Below are 20,076 nucleotides of genomic sequence, written 5' to 3' on the forward strand. Positions count from 1 at the left end.
CTGAGTCACTAGGTACATCATCTGGATGGAATTCCTGGCTGCAGTTGTTACCATCTACTAGTAGATCCCAGTAGAACTTGTGATACACTGGAGGGATGTACTGAAAGAGTCCAAGCAGGTCTCGTTTCTTCAGTGCTTTGATTGGTCGCCTCGATGGGTACAGTGACACAATTGCTGGTGTTTTTGAACCTGGCCTTCCTCGTGTTTTTCTTGAGAAATCAATCTAAAACAAAGGTGTGTCCTGTTCTAAGATATATTTAAACATCAGTTAGGGGAGTTCTACTCTCAAATCCTAGCCACTGGATTTGTAGCCATTTAACGTTCATTCCTTCTGCAGTTTTCTTTCTGCGGACTGCTTCTGAGTTAATCCATTCTTGCAAACTTAGAAACTCATTTTGTGTCATTTTACCACCTTGAATGGGTTCTTCTTTTTGGCAGTTTCAACTACTTTCATCCAGTGTTCAGGAATGAATATATCATGATTAGGGCTTCTAGTTTTCTGGTTTTATTTTTGATCACATGATGTTCCTTTAAACATATTTTGAGCCAACTTATTTCCTTAATCAAATACTAATTACCAAAGGAAGTTGTTTCTTTTTACCCTCATATCTTGATTGAGTTAACAAATGTCGTGCATTGATCTCACCTGATTCTCTTTGAACCTGCATTTCGTTCTGGCTCTAATCGCCGAATTCAGTTTATTAATTTCCACTGCGTTAGTTTCTAGTAGTGCGTTGCTAATTTAAACAATCTGGTATTCAGTTAAGGCTTAACAACTATTAATTCAGGTTTAAAGGGAGGGAGAGAGATGGAAAATAAAAACTGAAAACTAGAAGCCCTAATCATGATGTTTAGATTTAGATCTTTCAACAACCCCAAAGTATGCATCATTGGGAAGATAACTGTGACCAGGTGTCATAAACTTTTGTTCAACCACATCTGCACCACTGTGTATCAAGTAAGAGCAAACCATTGCCATTTTAAAGTTCCTGTTCTGTCCACCACAGCTGTCTGTAAACATTGTAAACCTTGTCTTTCCCTCATGATCTTGAAAAATGCAAGATCCAATCTCATTTTGGCCTCTGGATGCTTGTCCTTCATGCCACAAACACATAGAAACATCATCGGTCATTCTGTGAATACCTGTGAATACTTATATGTCCAGAGTTTTGGGGCATAAGAGGCAATGGCAGTGCTTATGTCAGGAGTAGGAAATGTCTTTTCTAAGTCGAAGGTGAAGATGTCCAGACTTGGGTCTGAGTTTGTTTTTGAAAACTTCAGAGAATCTCTTGCTTTTTGTGCCTTTTTGAGATTGAGATTCCATTCAGCTTGCAAGCATAGTTTTTCCTCTGTGGTTATTTCAGCAGTTATTTTAACATTGTAGCTGTCACATGCTTTTCAAGTGTCCTTTAGTGGCTGATGGAAGCTCAGGTTGAATTTTTCATTAAAAATCTTATGCCCACTCCTTCACAGGTTCAATGCCTTTCTCTAGGCACCATGTACAATACAGCACATACATTTGTGAAATGGTTAGGTAAGGAGGTAAGTACTGGCAACAATGTTCATATGTATGGTGAGTTCTAGTATATTGAGGGAAGGTGCCGATATGTTCACGAGCTGATGTAAGATCAAGCCTATGATGTTTACCGTGTTTTTCCCTTCCATCAGGCTTAGGAACACCATCATTCAACAGCTGTGACCTCAAGGCACGGTCCAGTCACCCATTACGTGTTTGTATTGTTTGTAGAAAGAACTTCTTGTACACACTTACAGTTTCACTTGCAGTGGAGTATACACTCTAGAAATGTTCTTTCGATAATCTGTTGCTTGATCAGAACGCCTCTGTCTAGAGCGTACTTGTTTCACACTGCCACAAATGAATGCATTTTGCCTATTGAAATGCATTCCAAAATTTTTGGTGAATAATTTTCTGCTCACCTTCACCTACTTTTTCAGCAGATTTACGCCTACATATATGTTCAGCTGGGTTTAATTCTTTTGCAGGAATTTCTTTTCCTTTGTAGTTTATGTAGGCTTTCCCTGAATTTCGCTTTAACTTCAACTGGTCTTATTCTGTTAAAAAAATTATGAAATGTGTTTACACATGCACTTAGGAAAGAGAAAGGTATATTATTTAGGTTTTCTAATCTTTGCTACACTTTTCGAAACTTGCAATCTTGGTAATCTAATCATTAGGAAATCTCTAGAGGTTTTGATATCTTTTAAAGAACTAACATGGACATTGAAGCACAAGGTTTCAGGACTGCAGTACCAATGCAGCTACACTTTTTAATAAAGCTCCTGAACTAAAAAAATAATTTTTTTTGTTCATGAAACAGATCAAAATTCATTTTAAATACAAACACAAAACAAATTTAAATATGTAATAACAGCACCCATTTTGTAACATGATTCGTATATACATTCCACTGTGTCATATCAAGCAGAGAATCATTACAATCATTGCAAAATTTAAAATCTTGAGGCTAAGAAACCAATCTCATCCACTCTGTAAAATGTGTGACAGATTTGCTACTCAAATTAAGTACCATTACTTAATTTAGTTATCTATTTACTTTCAGAAGTACCAGTTTATTACTTAAAAACAGACAACATTAATTGTATTTGCTTAAGTAGATTTAAAATGTTAAAACCAGCACATATGCATTTTTTTTTTGGGTTTACCTGATCCACTAAGGGACAAATCATGTTCCAAAGATTAATTAGACTCTTCAAAAACGAGTGAACCATTTTTGTATTATGAAATTAGGGTCCAGACATTGGAAAAATGCATGTATCTCAAAATCAACAATGTAGTTAGACCGCTTTCATACTCATGGACCCACTGTACAATGCTGCTTTTAATCGCATACAGACACTCATTGAAAGCGATCATGTATCAGCACTAAGCTTCACGACTGATATTTGGAGCTCTGGTGTTTCAGTAATGTCGATGCTGAGTTTAACGGCCCAATTGATTGACAACGATTACAATTTACATAAGGCAGTACTCCAGGCCCATGAGTTTAGCAGCTCTCACACAGCACAGGCCATTTCAATAGCCCTTGACAATATGTTTGAAACGTGGAAAATTCCACCTACCAAAATTCATGTGATTGTCAGAGATAATGGAAGAAACATTGCAAAGGAAATGCTAGACCTCGGCTTATCAAGTTTGCCTTGTGTTGCACATACGCTGCAGCTCGTGTTATCACAGCATAGTGTTTCTGACATACTGGCTATCGGATGAAAAATTGTTGGCATTTTAAACATTCTCCACTGGCCTATTCTCACCTACAAGGGGTGCAAGCAGAGCTTGCAATGCCTTTCAATAGGTTACAACAGGACGTAAATACAAGGTGGAACAGTACGTACTACAAGTTGCAAAGCCTTCTGGAGCAAAAACGTGCTCTTGCAGCTTATGCTGCAACCCTTACATTGCATCATTGGGGGTTATTTGAAAAGGTAGTGCTGGTCCTAGCACTCTGAAGAACTAACACATGAAGTGAGTTTGTCATCTGCTTGTGCTTCGGATGTCAACCCATGCATTGTGGCTTTAAAGAGACTGCTCAGCAAAGTTACGGATTTAGACAGCGGACAACTATGAAAAACACTTTCCTGGGAGCCATGGAAACGCGGTTTGGTGAAACTGATTCAGAACCACTCTATTACATAGCAACCCTGTTGGATCCAAGATTCAAGGACAGGTAGTTTACATATAATAAGAAAAGGCTACAATCCAAAGGAATGCTGTTGACACATCTGGAACTGCTGCAATCAAACACAAATGGCACAGATGGGACATCAACAGAGCCTGCCAGCAAAAAAACAGAAGAAACCAGATGATGGGACTACAGTAAGCAATACCGTGTTCAATATTTGAAGAAATACTGCAGGAACGCACTAATGCCGGGGAACAACAGAGCAACAGTGTTGTGCTAGAGAACCAGACTTACCTGAGTGAGCCAACGCTTCCAAGAAAATCCGAAAAACTCCAATATTGGAAAAAGAATGAATGCTGTTTTCCAACTTTGGCTGAAGCTGCAAGAAAGTTTCTTTCTGTGCCTTGCAGCAGTGTTGACAGTGAACGTTTATTTAGTGCTGCTTCACATGTTGTGGATGAGAAGAGGAACAGGATTTTGTGTGAAAAAGTAGAAATGTTGCTTTTTGTAAGGAAAAACCTTCCACTCACAGACTTAGTGCTATAAATCCAACGATGAACTGTGAGTAACATCAATGTGATGTGTGTCACCCTCCCAGAAAAAAATAACATTATTATTATTATTATTATTATTATTAATATTTATACAGTATTCTTTAATATTACCTTATTGTTTATCTTGCCTAATCTGCATTAGTTGCATGTGTATTTTGAAGTAAAAATGTATTATTTTGGTGTCTTTTGTTAACTTTGACTGAATTTTGCAATTGGAAATTTAATTTTTATATCATTTTGGTTTTGGTTCAAGTTGTGATGCATAGTGTGCTTAAAAAAATACAAAAATGTTATGTTATTTTATAGTACAGTACAAGTTAAACTATGCAATGTTTGGCTATAAAATTTAATATAGCATTATATATATTTTTTCTATACCAGAACAGAAGTGTTTTACTACTTTAGTTTTTTTGTCTTCTAAAACAAATGTATACAGAATTAACTGCAGTCAAGCATACTGCATACGTTACTCTTGTATTTGTTGCCCATTCATTGTTATATGGTGCTCTCCTAATAAAAATATGCACTGTTAAATCAGTAAAGATTCTTTTTAACAAAACGACGGTTGATACAGCTAAAAGGAGGAATTTAAGCTGCTGACAACGGGATTCAACTGATGTTACAGAAAATGACTGGCATGTACTGAAATACTAAAACAAAACAGCACTTCATTTATAATCAAAATAGCGAAATGGTTCGCAACAAAAAATAGCAAAACTGGGAAAAATAAAAAAAACTATGGAAGTCTGGTAACCCTAGTTTTGATGGCAATGAGAGACGAAAAGTCAACGCATATGCTTATAGCTACTGAAAGTTTGCAATACAAATTATGAATAGCAATAAGTTGTGGCATTGCTCACCTTCACTGTCCTTTGTTTTCTTGGGGAAAAAGAGCAAATCGATGATTGATTTGATAACTGCTTCATTGTTCGGCCTTCATCACCAATATCGCGTGTAAGCTCGGAAATTGATTGGTCCATCGCGATTCAGGGTGTCCATGGAAACATAAACCCGGAAATGAAATGCCCTCAGAGAAGGAATGATTTACTCGACTTAGGTAATGAACTGTGGAAATTGCCGCTATGTTACTGGAAGAAAATAAACACTTTGAATACTATTCACTGTAACATACGAGCATTGTAAAAACATAGTTTTTTTCTTTTTGAAATAACTATTTTATGCGGCTCATCTGGAAAAGTAGACAGCAATTTCATGAGACATCCATCTGTAAGAAACTAAGATGTTCGCTGCAGGTACTTTTTAAGCTCAGGTAGATCCTCAGCATGCATATGTAGCAATTAATGAAATTCAAATTTTCATCTGTGTGTCCATGAAAGGGCATTCCCTGTGCAGCTGAAAACTGCAACTAAGTTATCATCTTCAGCAATACATGTTCTCCGTTTTGAGATGCATATAAACTCTGAGCAGCAGCGCGGTGTACAGATGACTTTTTGTGGGATGAAAACCTTTCTAAAGCTTTGTTCCATGAGCAAAAAACGTTATTCTCAAAAGCCGCAGCTTTGCAGCACACAGAGCAAAATGCATGATCCTTCACAATATCATATTCAATTCATTTATACAGAGTCCCCCAGCTTTCTTGAAACGATCTCCCTTTCCCTCTTTTTTTGTTTTTTTTCTGCTGTCGTTAGTATCGGCCCGTCACTTCTGCCTGCATATTCTACTGTACTTCCTGAAGCGCTTTCGGTTCCTGCAGTTCCCCACTCTTGATTTTAAACACAAATGTATCCATCTTGTTTCATCGATTACTGTACATCGCCTCACCATGAATCGCGGTGTACCGGTATTCCTCCTTACGGTTTGACACTGTGCGGCCACCGTACTACTGCCACCTAACGGTACCATTTTAAAAGCTTGGTTTCAGGGTTTTTAATGACACATCATCACTTTTATCACATAAAACAAAGCTGGTTGTGGCTCGTGGGAGCACCTGGTAATTTTTCCCTGTGGGTGCATGGAGTCGGCGTCTATGATTGAGATACACAACACTGTCACACATTGTTCCCAATGTCAGTGTGTGCAGGCACGTAGCATGGACATTGAGGAAACATCAGCTCTGTAGTGACGTTGTCACAGGAAATTGGTAGGCCGTGAAATAAGTAGATATCGGCTATACTGTCCATGTGTGAATTGCTGAATTTAAAGGGAGGGCTAGTTGGAAATTCTATGAAGATTACAGGACCAAAACACCATTACTTATTTTTCAAATACAAAAACTACCATTTTTTTTTGTTTGTTTGAAAATATCTATCTAGGTGTAATGTAAATTCATGTTTAATTTATTTTTAACTTCAGCCGATCGATCGCACCGTTCAAATATATATATATATATATATATATATATATATATATATATATATATATATATATATATATATATATTCATTATTTAACTAATGTCTTTATTTGAATATTTAATGAAATGTGTTTTTATCAAAAAAATAAATATACAGTATATCATTTTAAAAAAACTACATTTTTAGTTCTAATTTATATCTGTGTGTGGTTGAAATCACTCCTTGACAATACTTTTTGCTTAAAAAATTACGTTCCTCTACTGTAACTGTAAGCAAGCACGGTGATTCTGCAGTATAGTTATCCTGTGCACATTTACCTTGTTTTTAATATGCTGTATCATACGTCAATATGCAGATTATGTTTGCAATTCATTTTTCTATTGTAACTGTTTATAAGAGCTGTTGTTATGATTAGGGTTCAATAAATAATAATTCAGCAGGGGTGAGAAGCTGCAAATATCTCCTTGTTGCATGGATTGCTGTAGAACTTGCGTTGGGTCATGTGTATCTTGCTGCACAGTCTGTGTATGTTTAATAAACAGCTTATTTGGAACTTGGCCAGTAGAATGTCTAGAAGTCTCTTTGCAAGCTCACCAGATGTAATTCCACTGGTTCAGTTTATCATTTGCAGCAGTCCCATGCCATCTACCAACTAGCATGTAGTTGTGTCAGTTTGAGCAAGCCTTGTTATATACTTCACCTTCTTTTCTAGCACCTTAATCAGATTTCCTTTGTTTCCACATTGTTTATAAGGTGCCACGTAACAGCTAGTGACACAGGTACACTTGTCAGCTTGTACTTAAATACCTCCTTCAGGTCAATCACTCTTGACTGTGCTGCAATCATAAGTCTGCTAAATAACTCACAGTCTGTGTTTAACACGTTCGATTTCTCTACATCACAAGGTATTTTAACAGTTTTTGCCATATGTTAGAATGTCTTTAGTTTACATTTGGGTGGTGTCTCAAATAAACCCACTGTGCAAGTTGTAACACTTGGGTTTTACACTCAGTTGAACTGCATGGACCGGCAGGACCGGGACGCTAACCTGCGACCATGCGGTTAAAAGACGAACGCCTTACCAGTCAACTAAAGAGCAAGCTCTCCTGTCGAGAGGAAAGTACGTGTCTTATGCTGATGGCAGCGTTTTAAACCCATCAGCCACTAGGATGGGGATCATTACAAAGTGTACAGCTGTTCTTTGACAAATTTGTCTTTGTGTGATATTCCGAAATCCTTTGCATTAAGAAGCTCAGTTGCAAACTCTTCTGGTGCAACAGCATCTGCTACAATATTTAAAAAGATTGTTAGACAGGTTATACAATAACATCAGGATTTTCTGAACATCCCGTTCATCCCATCTGATATGCATTGGACCTGAATATATGGAAGAAGATGTGCTTCTTCCATATATTCTAGAATCTGCAAACAAGTCCTCCAATCCTCTCTCTTTGACATATTGACTGATACAGGCAAGGAATGTCATGGCAGTGTGCATTTCCTCCTCGTTACAAAACTTGTGACGGTGCCAACCTAGAAAGTTCAAATTTATTTGGGCGTCAGGTAGGAATTTTCCAACTGGAATAATGTTATTGGAAAAGCAAAACACTAAATTGATTTCTTACATAATTTAAAATAAAGTTGAACATATGTACTATTAACTAAAAAACTAGCCACTAGACCTGCGTCCTGTTACTTAATGGTCAAAATACTAAGGTCCAGACTCATCTTAACTAGTCAACAACAACAACAAATAGTAAATAGGACAATGAGACTAGAGCACAAATTTAGAACCAATAGTAGACTGCTTATAGAACAGCAAAAGAAAACATAACAGAACATTAGCATGAAAAAATACAACAATAGTAATAACTCATTAATAGAGCTTTACATTTTCAAGAAATTGTAATTCACAAAAGCAATAAAGCAGATTAGTCTGGTCAGGGAAGTAAAGTACAGTGTAGTCAAATTATTTCTTGGGCTTTAGAATAAAAAAAACCATCAAAAACAACAAAAGAAATGAACTGATTTTTCCGCAACAATCAATCACAAATGAATCTCTGCTATTTAATCCCGTTGAGAACAACACAGCCAGGTTTCCACTAAAGGTTGGCAACATTTTTTCTGTCTTTCACCACCCACGTGCTGTATCAATGTTTTTAGTCATTTAATTTTCTGACTTGGTCTCTATTATTTAAATTGCCAAGGAATAACATTAGAAAATTACATAAGGAAAAAAAAACTACTAAAGATAACAGCTTTTGCTCCGAGATGGCTTCTCAGCTGTTTCCAATCTTTTTTTTTTTTTTTTAGCTATCCACTGGTGGACGTATTTGTAATTCCAGGCATTACCACTCATCTCAACATCAATCTACTCTTAAAGGGACAGGAGCATGGGACAGCATGACTCATAGCTCGTCACACAACCTCCCGGCCCGCCCAGATAAAAACAGTTTTATTCGGATAAAAACTGGTCCCATTTCTTGTCCTGATTACCGATATAAGATGATATCATACACTACACTTAAAATACGATTCACTCTTTCAGTAAGGTTTGTCTGGGTATGATAAAATAGAAGTCATCTTTTGTATGACTTGCCATTGTTCAGGTATCTTCATGAACACTGAAGAGACGAATTGAGAGTCCTGGTCAGAAAGAATAAAGTCCAGAACTCCCCAGCGAGTAAAAATCTCCTTAATCAGGATTCGGCCGATGACATCTGCAGTGGCTCTCCTGAGTGAAACCAGTTTAACCCAGTGGGAGTAGTAGTCAACTAAAACAAGCAAATACACATGTTGCTGGGAACTACAGGGCAATGGACCCATACGGTCAATTCCCAACATATCCCAAGGCCGATGAACTAGTGTCTGTTGCACCTTACCAGGTTTGTGGTTCTCTGGTTTGTAAACATGGCAAACTTGACATCTTTTCATGTACTGCTTGACGTTTTAGGCCAGCGTACAATAGCTTGAAGTCATTTACAGGTTTTGTACATGCCAAAATGGCCAGTATTTAACTTTTAACACATACCCACCAATAGAGTACAGTTTGTCAGTTTGCTTATGGATGGTATATATTTTTCCAATATTTTAAGGATAAAATTAAATCCAAACATTGACTAAGTACCAACAACACAGTTTATCCACTTGATCCAATTTGATTGGTAGAACTGTCAGATAGGTAGACTTCGGAAGCATTCAGCTTTGAGGAGCCTGGAATTCAAAGTTTTCACCTAATGGACTGCTAGTAAAAGTAACCTCTGATCTCAAACAGTATGCTTACTAGAAATGTTTTCTAAATGACACACATAGTGAGGATATCCAAAATAAACTTTGCTCTGCTGTTGTAAAAATAATGATCTAATTAAATACATCCAGAACTTCAAACACTTAGATTCAATAAAAAAAAAAATACAGTGTTGCTTTATCACCCACCTTATTTCCAATTTTTATGTTCTCTTCAATAAAACATTCATACTTCCAAAACTCTGGTTGACATTCTACAAACATTTAATTTTAAACATACATCTCTGGAAAGTTTGATTGAATGTCTCTGCAAAACAAGAAAAAAATGGAGTGCTGTCATTTTTTTTTTTACCACAAATTCTATTAAATTGTAATAAAAAAAATATGGACAAATATTGTGAACAATGCCTTCTGAAATGTGTTCCATGCAGTATTTTGAGTGGACCATGGCCGACTTCAAAACCTGGGCAACCCGGACAAGCTCATACAGAAATAAAATTGCACATATGAGTAAATGTGCTATTTCTGTGCCAGCTATTCTACTCAAACTCTAGCCTCTAGGGCTAGAAACGTTTCGTTTTCACTAAACTGTATGCGTGCAGTGCAGCGAAACTTTTCAAATCTCCCCTTTTTTCTTTTCCCTTTTCCTGCTTGCGCCTGTTCCGTTTGTCCCACCACTTCTCACTCTAATTGGCTTCCATCCTCCCCAGGTTTTCATGAAGCCGAAAGCTATTGGCTGATCTCAACATACAATTATACAAATGTGATAATTAAAGACATTCTATAACTGGCAGATTTACTTTCCAACAGTCAAGACTTTCATTTCATTAAACTATCAAAATTAAACCTGTCGAACCTCCAAATAAAAAGAAACACAAATCTGGATGTTAAAAAAACAAAACAAGGAAAAGACCAAAAAAAATAATACAATAAAAAAAACTGCAATAAACACACTGTCAATTTTTCTATGTAAATTAAAAAATATATATTACTTCTGTAAAGTGTGTACTAAGTAGGCTACAGTAAAAAAAGAAAATGTGCTTAAATTATTTAGTTTAAATTACAAATAATATTTGACTATTTTCACACTGTATAGTAATGTGTAAAATGCAGCAGCATGATTTATTTTATATTACCGGAAGGCTAAAGTAAAAAGAAAGCGGGCTACAGGTATTCGTTTGATTTTACTACTGTATTTACACTTTTTTTTTCTTTTTTTGGACAACTCATGTCTCTAGACATGTCCGGTTTAGCGAGGGACTACTGATTATGAAAACCTTTTTGATAGAACAATATTTTTTATTTGGGGGTGGAGGTCTACCATTGTCAGGGGCCCGTGCCCAGGAGTGGACCATTACTTTACAGAAATGTTAGCCCCTAACAACACAAGTACAGTAAAACAAAAACAAAAAAAGTAATGCAATGGTCATATTCAGCAATGAAAACAAATCTGCAGTACAGGCCAGTGATATACTGTACTGGAGCAAATGTTACGTAGATGTGACCACTGAGAATTTGATTTTACATCCAACAGGGCCAGACTTATAAGTACTTTAGATATAGTGTCTCAACTGGGCTACTCAACTATTTTTAATTTAAATAAACATGGTTTGAGACCAGTTGAGACCATCTACTTTGTGTGAGTGTGCCAGGGTTGCAGCAAATAAAAAGGACCATAAAATCTTACAACATTCAAAACATTCTAATACAACCACACACAGGCGATGCAAAAAAAAAAAAACCCTGAACACAATGCTGAGGTACAATGACATAGGAAGCGCAAAGTAACAGACTTCGTAAAGTAAGGCATGCAAACTGAGGGGTAGGTATACTAAGATGGGCCAGTCGCAGCGCAAACATACTGCAATTTGCATTTTTGTTGTGACACTTAGCAAAGTATAAATTTTGTCGTATGTACTAAGAGAAAATATGTTTATGAAAAATAGCAGCAATATACCAATTTAAATATCTGTTGCGTCTTCTTAGCGAGAGCTCTATTGCGAGAGTCGTGCGACATTGTTCAAATAAATAGTGGGAGCTGAGTTGTGGTTTCCTGCAGCAGATGGTGCCTGAAGGATAACGTCTATACATGCAAGGGTGCAAGAATCAATATAACATTGTTTTTGTTAAATGTAAACATCATCTGTACAATGCATTCTGTTCTGTCTTTATTTTACCTATTTTAATTGTAAACTTGTGTGTTATTTGGGGGGCATGAATGAGGGCTCCTCCCCCTACTTCCCCCTACATCTGCTAATCCTCTATTTAAACCCCACACCTTGAGTTTGCTCTCTTTCTTGTGTTTTTTGTTTCCACTATCCTCCTCCTCTGCAACGGTCTACCTTATGGGGTAAGTGAAGCTCACTTCCCAACCTTAGAATTCCAGCCACCGCTGGATTTGTCCTCCGTGAGTCAAGGGGGACCCCTGGATCCCCCTTGGGGTAAGTATAGGTTGCTTCCCAGCCTTGTAGACCGAACGGTTCGGTCTCACCTTCGCGAGCCAAGAGGAATCTACATAGCACATATCTTCTTTTAGCAATTCCCGAGGTCTCTTTCTCTACACAGCCCTCGATCATGTCCAGTGAATACTGTATGTGTATATGCACCAAATCAAAAGATTCGGCCGAATACAGAATCCTACAAAAATTGTCAAGAAAACTGAAGGAAACTGTTGAATGAAAGACTGACTGGCAGCTACTAACAAGGGACGCGCACAGTCTATAGTTTTGAGCCTTTTAGATAATCGTATTTTTATTACCGAATGGAAATACATCCCTGATTAAGATTTTAGTTTGAAACTTACACAATTTACCGCTAGCCCCCTCCCACCCACAACAGAAATGTCAAAATACAGAACAGTTTACTTAACCTTTACAAGAAAGGAGAGCTGAATTTTTGCTATAGCCCACTATTTTCTTTAATGACGTTTCAACCCGTGTCACCTGATCTGAGAGCTATGAGGAAAAAATGACCGTGAATGACCTGAATCTCCCAGTGAAATAAAACCCACGTTGATTTAAATGCACGTGTGTGTAACACATATCAAATAGGCTATGAAATAGTTTTAAAATTATTTGAATAAAACACAGCAGTTCCCAAATGGTTCAACTTCTATTGGCACATTACAATAATGCAAAATGTAATTTACTAAAGCGTATTGTTCAACAATGCCTTGCACATCTGACAGTTGTAAAGTATATATTTCTGTGCACCGAGTTTTTATTTTTTTCTCTCAGTATGATCTCTAGAACACGTTTCACAGACAAAGCAACAAAGCACAAAAGTCTACAACAGTTTGTCATTACTATAAATTACAGGTTTACTGCATAACTTTACTCCATGAAAAGTGTGATGTGACTGTGCTGTGCTGCATATGGGGGGGTATGTTTACATTCAGCAGCTGCGTGACGTGTTTAGTGTGTGCGCCACCAGTAAAATAATAATAATAATAAATAATAATTTAGGGAGTTGAGAGCAGTGACAGAGTTCATCAAACGTGTACTTGTTACGTTCAATAGTTACGTTCAATACCGGATTTGTGTCTTATTTAAAGAAGAACTGCACACATTGGAGGGATGTATTAAAATGGATGTGTGTTTAGGCAGATGTAGGATTCGGATTCGGTTCACCGTCACAAGTAACCGAATCCGAACCCTGCACAAAAAGTAGGTATTCGGGCAAAATCCAAAACCGAATCCTGGAATTCGTCCATCCCTAATATATATATATATATATATATATATATATATATATATATATATATATATATATATATATATATAAATGAAAGGCAGTTTAATCCCATCAGAGTCTATAGTGGGGCCCCCACCTTCACCCCCAAATAAAAGTGTTTCTATCAAAAAGCTTTTCATAATCATACAGTAGCCCCTTGTTAAACCATATATGTCCGGTTTTTTAAAAAATACAATAAAATTGCACACACATACATTTATAGTGTTCCATGTATTTTAAACGTATAAATCATTGCCCTGAAATAACACTGATGTGTTTTGGGTAGGGTGTGCTACATTATGAACAAAATTATAAATCTGTACAGTAGGCCTATATAGTATACAGTACAGTAGTAAAATCAAGTAGCGGCCATAATTACAGATTCATCTACACTTGAACTGCAAACAAAAACTGCTGCCGCAAAGCATTCCCTAAAAGTCGCAAATAGCATTGAGCTTGTTTAGTACATTTTACCCAAGACTTCCGACTCGTTTGCAACTGGTTTGTGACTATTGTGACATGCGCAACACTAGTACACCTACCCCTGAGAGCTTTAGTTTGTATTTATAGTGTTACAGTAATATTGCTTTTTCTTATTCTTTTTTTTCATTTTTTGACTGGCTGTGATACACAGTCAATCCTCATAAAACAAACTTGGATGAAACACATTTTATGATGCTACAAATTTTGGTCCCAGCCTAATTCAGCAGTAGCTTATTGTAAATTACTTATAATACAAATTCACTTTACACAAATTTCCTGTTTGTGCGTATTTTGGAGCACCCCCAGGGAAGACCAATTTTAATAAAATGAACTGCCCTGAAAATGAATAGCTTAGTGCCAATGATATTGGGAACTGTATTAACTCTCACACAGATTAGCGCCTCTGTGATGTATTTTAATGCTGTTTTTGGACTACTGAGCCTATGGTGCATTTTGAGTTGCCATAAACACAGTTTTCAAGTTGCCATAGTGCTTACGCATCAATGTCATTTCTATGAAGCAGTACTGAAAACAGGCACTATCGTTGCAGACAAAAGTGGAGGTGTTGAAGCGGTGGATAATGCACCACCTGTCAAGAAAAACAAAGATGTTGCTGCAGATTTCAACATTCCCCTCAAACACTATCTCAACCAATCTGAAAAAACGGGATCCAATAATACAGGCCTATAAACAGAAAATTGTGAATGCAAGTCATCACCGTTTCCAATTTGCTAAATACCCTGATGTTGGGACATGCACATTTCAGTTTAGCAGTTTAGTTGCCATGTATACTTTTCACGTGCAACCATATTTTCAATAAAATGCACAGTACTTTTACATTTGTAATACTTTTCATTGTACTTTAATTAAAAGTGGATTTTAGTGTTACTGTAACTGTAATAAAAACTGACAGTATGCATTTAGTTGAGATAATAAGAATTACTGCTAATAAGACGTTTTTTTTTTTTTTTTTTTGCTGGTCCCTTGAAATTCATATTAATGAGTGTTTGATTGTGATGATTGTATTTAGGTTGCTTTTCAGTAATATTGATTGCAGATTTAGGTTAGTTTTGTAGTTGGATGTCATCTGTGTGCAATGCAAGTTGGGTGATAAAAGCTGCATGGTATCAGATACAAGGATACGTCCGATGTTTTTTTCACATTGTTAATGGCTAAATTCCAATGGCTTAGCAGGGAGGGGGTTAAATTTCTCCCTGCCACAGGTGTATAAAATAGGTGTTCACGGCTGTTTGTAGAGAGTTAGAGAATTAATGTTGCTGCGTGTTTCATGTTCCGTGCTGTCCCATTTAATGTTTATATTTGTGAGTTTTTGTAAACTCTTTTGTTTTGGCCCTTGTGCCGCTTGTTTTGTTAAGTGTGTTTTGTTTAGTGTTTTGTCTATATTAATTCTGAATAAAGAGTGCATTAGCACATTTAACTTGCAGCTTTCTATGTCTGAGTCTCTCTCCCTCCAAATACCAGCTGGACTGTAACCCTACCGTGCCACACCATGCAAAACTATACATTTTGTGAAGCATGTTATTAAAAAGATAATTAAGTTCCCATACTACTATATATATATATATATATATATATATATATATATATATATATATATATATATATACACATTATTATCATTAGTATTGAAGAATAACTTTGTGTAGCACCTTCATATATCATAATACAAAAAGGTACACGATACTACAAGGGATCTTGTCTCTGTTAAGAAAAAAACTTTTATTCAGTGAAGCATGCACAAGACAGGGTAAAATATGATGAACAGTAGAAGTAAGTAACTCTGTTAAAAAATGAAACAATTCGCTGCCATTGCCTTCATGAAAATATATTAATTATCATATCAAAATGAATGCTGAATATTTCGGAAAGGGAAACATAGGCCTACTAGTTTTTTTTTCTATAATAATTTGAAAAACTGTGTAGCTGTATGAACTATGTCTCTCTGTATCCCTGTTGCGCTGAAATACACATTTGCTTCCTCTTTTATTATTTTTTTTTAATTTTATTTCTTAGCAGACGCCCTTATCCAGGGCGACTTACAGTCGTAGACAAAAATACATTTCAAGAATCAGTACAAATATTAATACAATTAAGAGCAAGATAAAATACAATCACTTCGGTTCTAGCAAGTACAAGTATATGACACACTGATTGCTGCAGTTCAATATTCTGATATTTATTTCATCCTAAAACAGACTTTTAGACATGTGTTTATAAGTACATGCACAGAGCTTGAATACATCAAGTTTATCTTGGAGCGTGACCATCACACAGACTTCTTCTCTAACCACCAAGCTAACACGACCAACTCAAGAATTTATTTATTTATTTATTTCTTAGAATTCTTGTGAAGTTGAGGAATGATAGTGTAGTACAGGATAGTGTAGGCGGACATCACCCAAGCAGAAACAGTGCTCTAGGGAGATGGCACATTTCATACATCCCTGGAGTTGTGACAGCTCTGTATCCCACAAATCATAGAGCCGTTATTGTGCAGGTTTCAATTTCAAAGACTCCAACCTCCCTGACAAAAATGCCTCTTTCTTTTTTTTCTCAAAGCCTTGGCAACTCAGCAACTTCTTGAAGGGCCTGGAAGGTCAGACTGGAAGAGGTCTTGTGGGGATGAAAAATGTTGTGCACACTCAAATGAAGAAAATGACACCAGCACAAGCTCTCACTCCTACTCAAGGGGGTGAAGTAAATCTGCTTTGTGTTTAGTATCAGAATGATGCTTAGTTTTTTTTTTATCTGACTGAAGAAACCCCTACGACCTGATCACATGGTGACAGAGCCACTGTAAGAGACATTGACAATGTTATTATTATTATTATTATTTATTTCTTAGCAGACGCCCTTATCCAGGGCGACTTACAATTGTTACAAGATATCACATTATTTTTTACATACAATTACCCATTTGTACAGTTGGGTTTTTACTGGAGCAATCTAGGTAAAGTATCTTGCTCAAGGGTACAGCAGCAGTGTCACCTACCAGGGATTGAACCCACGACCCTCCGGTCAAGAGTCCAGAGCCCTAACCACTACTCCACACTGCTGCCACAATGTGGTCTCCCTGTCACAAGACCTAATAAATATAACATATCGTTAGTCTACTATACAGTATGCTCACTAGAGTTCAATACAGACAATGATAATGGAAATGTTGCATCCTTAACGCTGTATAGATGTGGAGACTGAGGACCCGGATCTGCAGGTTCACATATCTGTTCTATGCCAAAGGCGCTCCAGTTGCAACTTTATATTACCCAACTTAGTAAACTACTGGTTCACTACTGGTTTATACCTAATTCATTTGAGTTAGAAGATAAGGTATTTATGTCTTGGTTGAACTAATAACAATCTAGAACAGTAGTGGCCAATACATGGATCGCGGTCCACGGGTGGATCGCAAAAGATTTTTGATGGATCGCGGGACAAATCAGAACAAGCACTAGCATATAAGCATACAACTGTTTTTGTTATGGCTGATGGGGAGATCCTTCTCTGTAGTCCAGTAGTACAGATGAAAATATCCAGATGGTTTTAGTTCTTAAGACTAAAAAAATGCTTCTAAGAAACATACATTTTAATTTATGCGCATATGTGCGACTATAAAAAATAAACGTGATTTTTTTTCAGCTGAAAGTATATAGAAAATAAAAAAACTCAGTCGGATCTAAACTCTCATTGCTGAATCGTAATGTACTCTGGGAATGTAGTTTATTGGTGTCCACTGCCCACTGTAATCACACATTAAAAATTACAAATCCCATACCCCGCCAATTTCACTGATTTATCTGTGCGATGGCTACTCGTTTCCTGACAGTTGGAAAACTTGTCAAACCAAGATGAGGAAAATAACAAAATTATTTTCAGGTGATTGGAGAGGTTTCATAAGAAAACCGCGATGAACAAAATTCAGATATGTCGGCGTCTTTACAAGAAATGAGCAATGAAGGTATGTCAGAAGAAGAAAGCGAACAGGGAACAGTGTTCACATTTGTAAGCAGCAAAAGAACATACAAGTTCAACCAACACTGGCTAAAAGATTTTCCCTGTACGGTGTCCATATTAGGACATCTTAATACATCAGGCAAAAAGGAGTCATTATGCGCTCTCTCCTCCTTCCGTCATACTCCTTGCTCCCTCCTCCCTGCCACATCATTTTTGCTGGTCTGAAGAGATCAGCCAATAAAGAACTGCTTCCAACTTTTATGCGTTTTCATTGGTTAGATTAAATGCCAGTCATATTGCCCAGGAGACCAGCTACGTACTTGAATAGCGGTGTAGCTAACTAAACACATTCACGGGAGAACATTTGAGAGCTGAAAAAAGTAATAATAATAATAATAATAATAATAATAATAATAATAATAATAATAATATATCTAAAGCTGAATAATTATAGTTTTTGTGAAGTAATAATTGTAACTGTACATTTCAATGCAAGCAAAGCAAGCCCAAAAAAGCACGTTAAAATACACATACTCGTTTAAAAAATATGCTCCTTAAAAGTACACATTCTTTTAATGTTATTTTGCACAAAAGCATATATATATATATATATATATATATATATATATACACTGATTTTTTTTACTCAGACACAATTTTCTACTTAAACACTTAAAAAAATATATATAAAAACAATTCCAATTGAACCTACTAATTTTATGTCTATATTTCTAGTACGTTCAATTATATATTTTTTTAAAGTTTTATTTTGTTTTATTACTGCTATACGCATTGGACACTATTATATTAAATCCTGCTAATAATTATTGGTCATAGCTTACTGGTGGATCATGGAGTCCATTGAGATCCACCAAAATGGATCGCAGTGTTAGGTGTATTGGCCACCACTGCTCTAGAAATAAAGAAATTACTTCTAGCATCATGCTACTTACAGAAAAAAAGTGTTTCCCCTTTTCCTGGTATATCCCTCAAACCCTAATAAATTTAAAGCATAATATTTTGTGGAAAAAACTGTTTTTTCTTTTTTTTTTTGCTGATTGTAAGATTGAAAGGTTTTAGACTGTTCCTTTTTTACAAACCTATTAAAAGACTTTGACTTTGCTTTGACTTTTGTTTAATACAACTTTAATACACCAACAAAAAAGAAATGCAAGCTTCACTATTTCTTTACAGCCATATATAAACACATGGGGAGGATAGCTTAGTGACTAGTGTTATTATACTTTCTACTTAAATTTTTTATTATTATTATATTGGCTAAGAAAAAACTTTTCCAAATAGGACTTTAATTCTTTTCTTATGAGTATCCTACCACATTCTTCTTATTTGTTAATAAATAGCTTTCCAAGTCACTGGGAAATCTGCTAAACTTTTCTTTTAAAGGGCACTAGAGAGTCTTTATTTTTCAACTCAATTTTGGGAAAAGGCCGTTGGATTACAGTGCTTTTCCCTAAAAAAAAAAAAAAAAAAGATGGATTGTTGCCTGCAAACTCATTCACTTTGTACTGTTATTTTGATCGAAGCAAGTCGAAGCCAAGGTCTTAAAACAGAATCACTTTACATTCCCCAAGCAGCATACTAGGAAGGGGGGTTAAATTGAGTTGAATCCTTTGCTGTAAACAGTAGAACTGTCTAAATCACTGTCTTGCAATTAAAAGGTTCTCATTTTATGGGTGTTTTTAATTCCTATACTACGACTCCTTTAACTGCATAAAGCCACAATCACCACAATCGTAAATGAGTTACAATGGAAGAAGGATCATTTCAATCAGATTGAGATACTAGTGTTTATGTGACTATGGGTAGGATTTTCAAAAGGTCGTAAATGATAACTCCAGTGTTAATCAACAAATCGGTATGTAGCATTGATTTTTGGCATTTTCAAGCACTCGCTATGACTATTTTGTTATTAAATAATCATCTTAATGTGATTTCCGAAATCATGTTGATTTACAAAATAATGTTACTATCTTAACGAGCCATGCTTCTTGTGACCTATTTCTTTTGTTTGCGTGGGAATTTAAAAGCAAATCCGTGTTAATTGTCATAATGTATCAGGAGTTAAATTTGCACTTGGAAAAGGAGGGT

Source organism: Acipenser ruthenus, chromosome 3, assembly GCF_902713425.1.
Source record: "Acipenser ruthenus chromosome 3, fAciRut3.2 maternal haplotype, whole genome shotgun sequence".
Taxonomy (NCBI): domain Eukaryota; kingdom Metazoa; phylum Chordata; class Actinopteri; order Acipenseriformes; family Acipenseridae; genus Acipenser; species Acipenser ruthenus.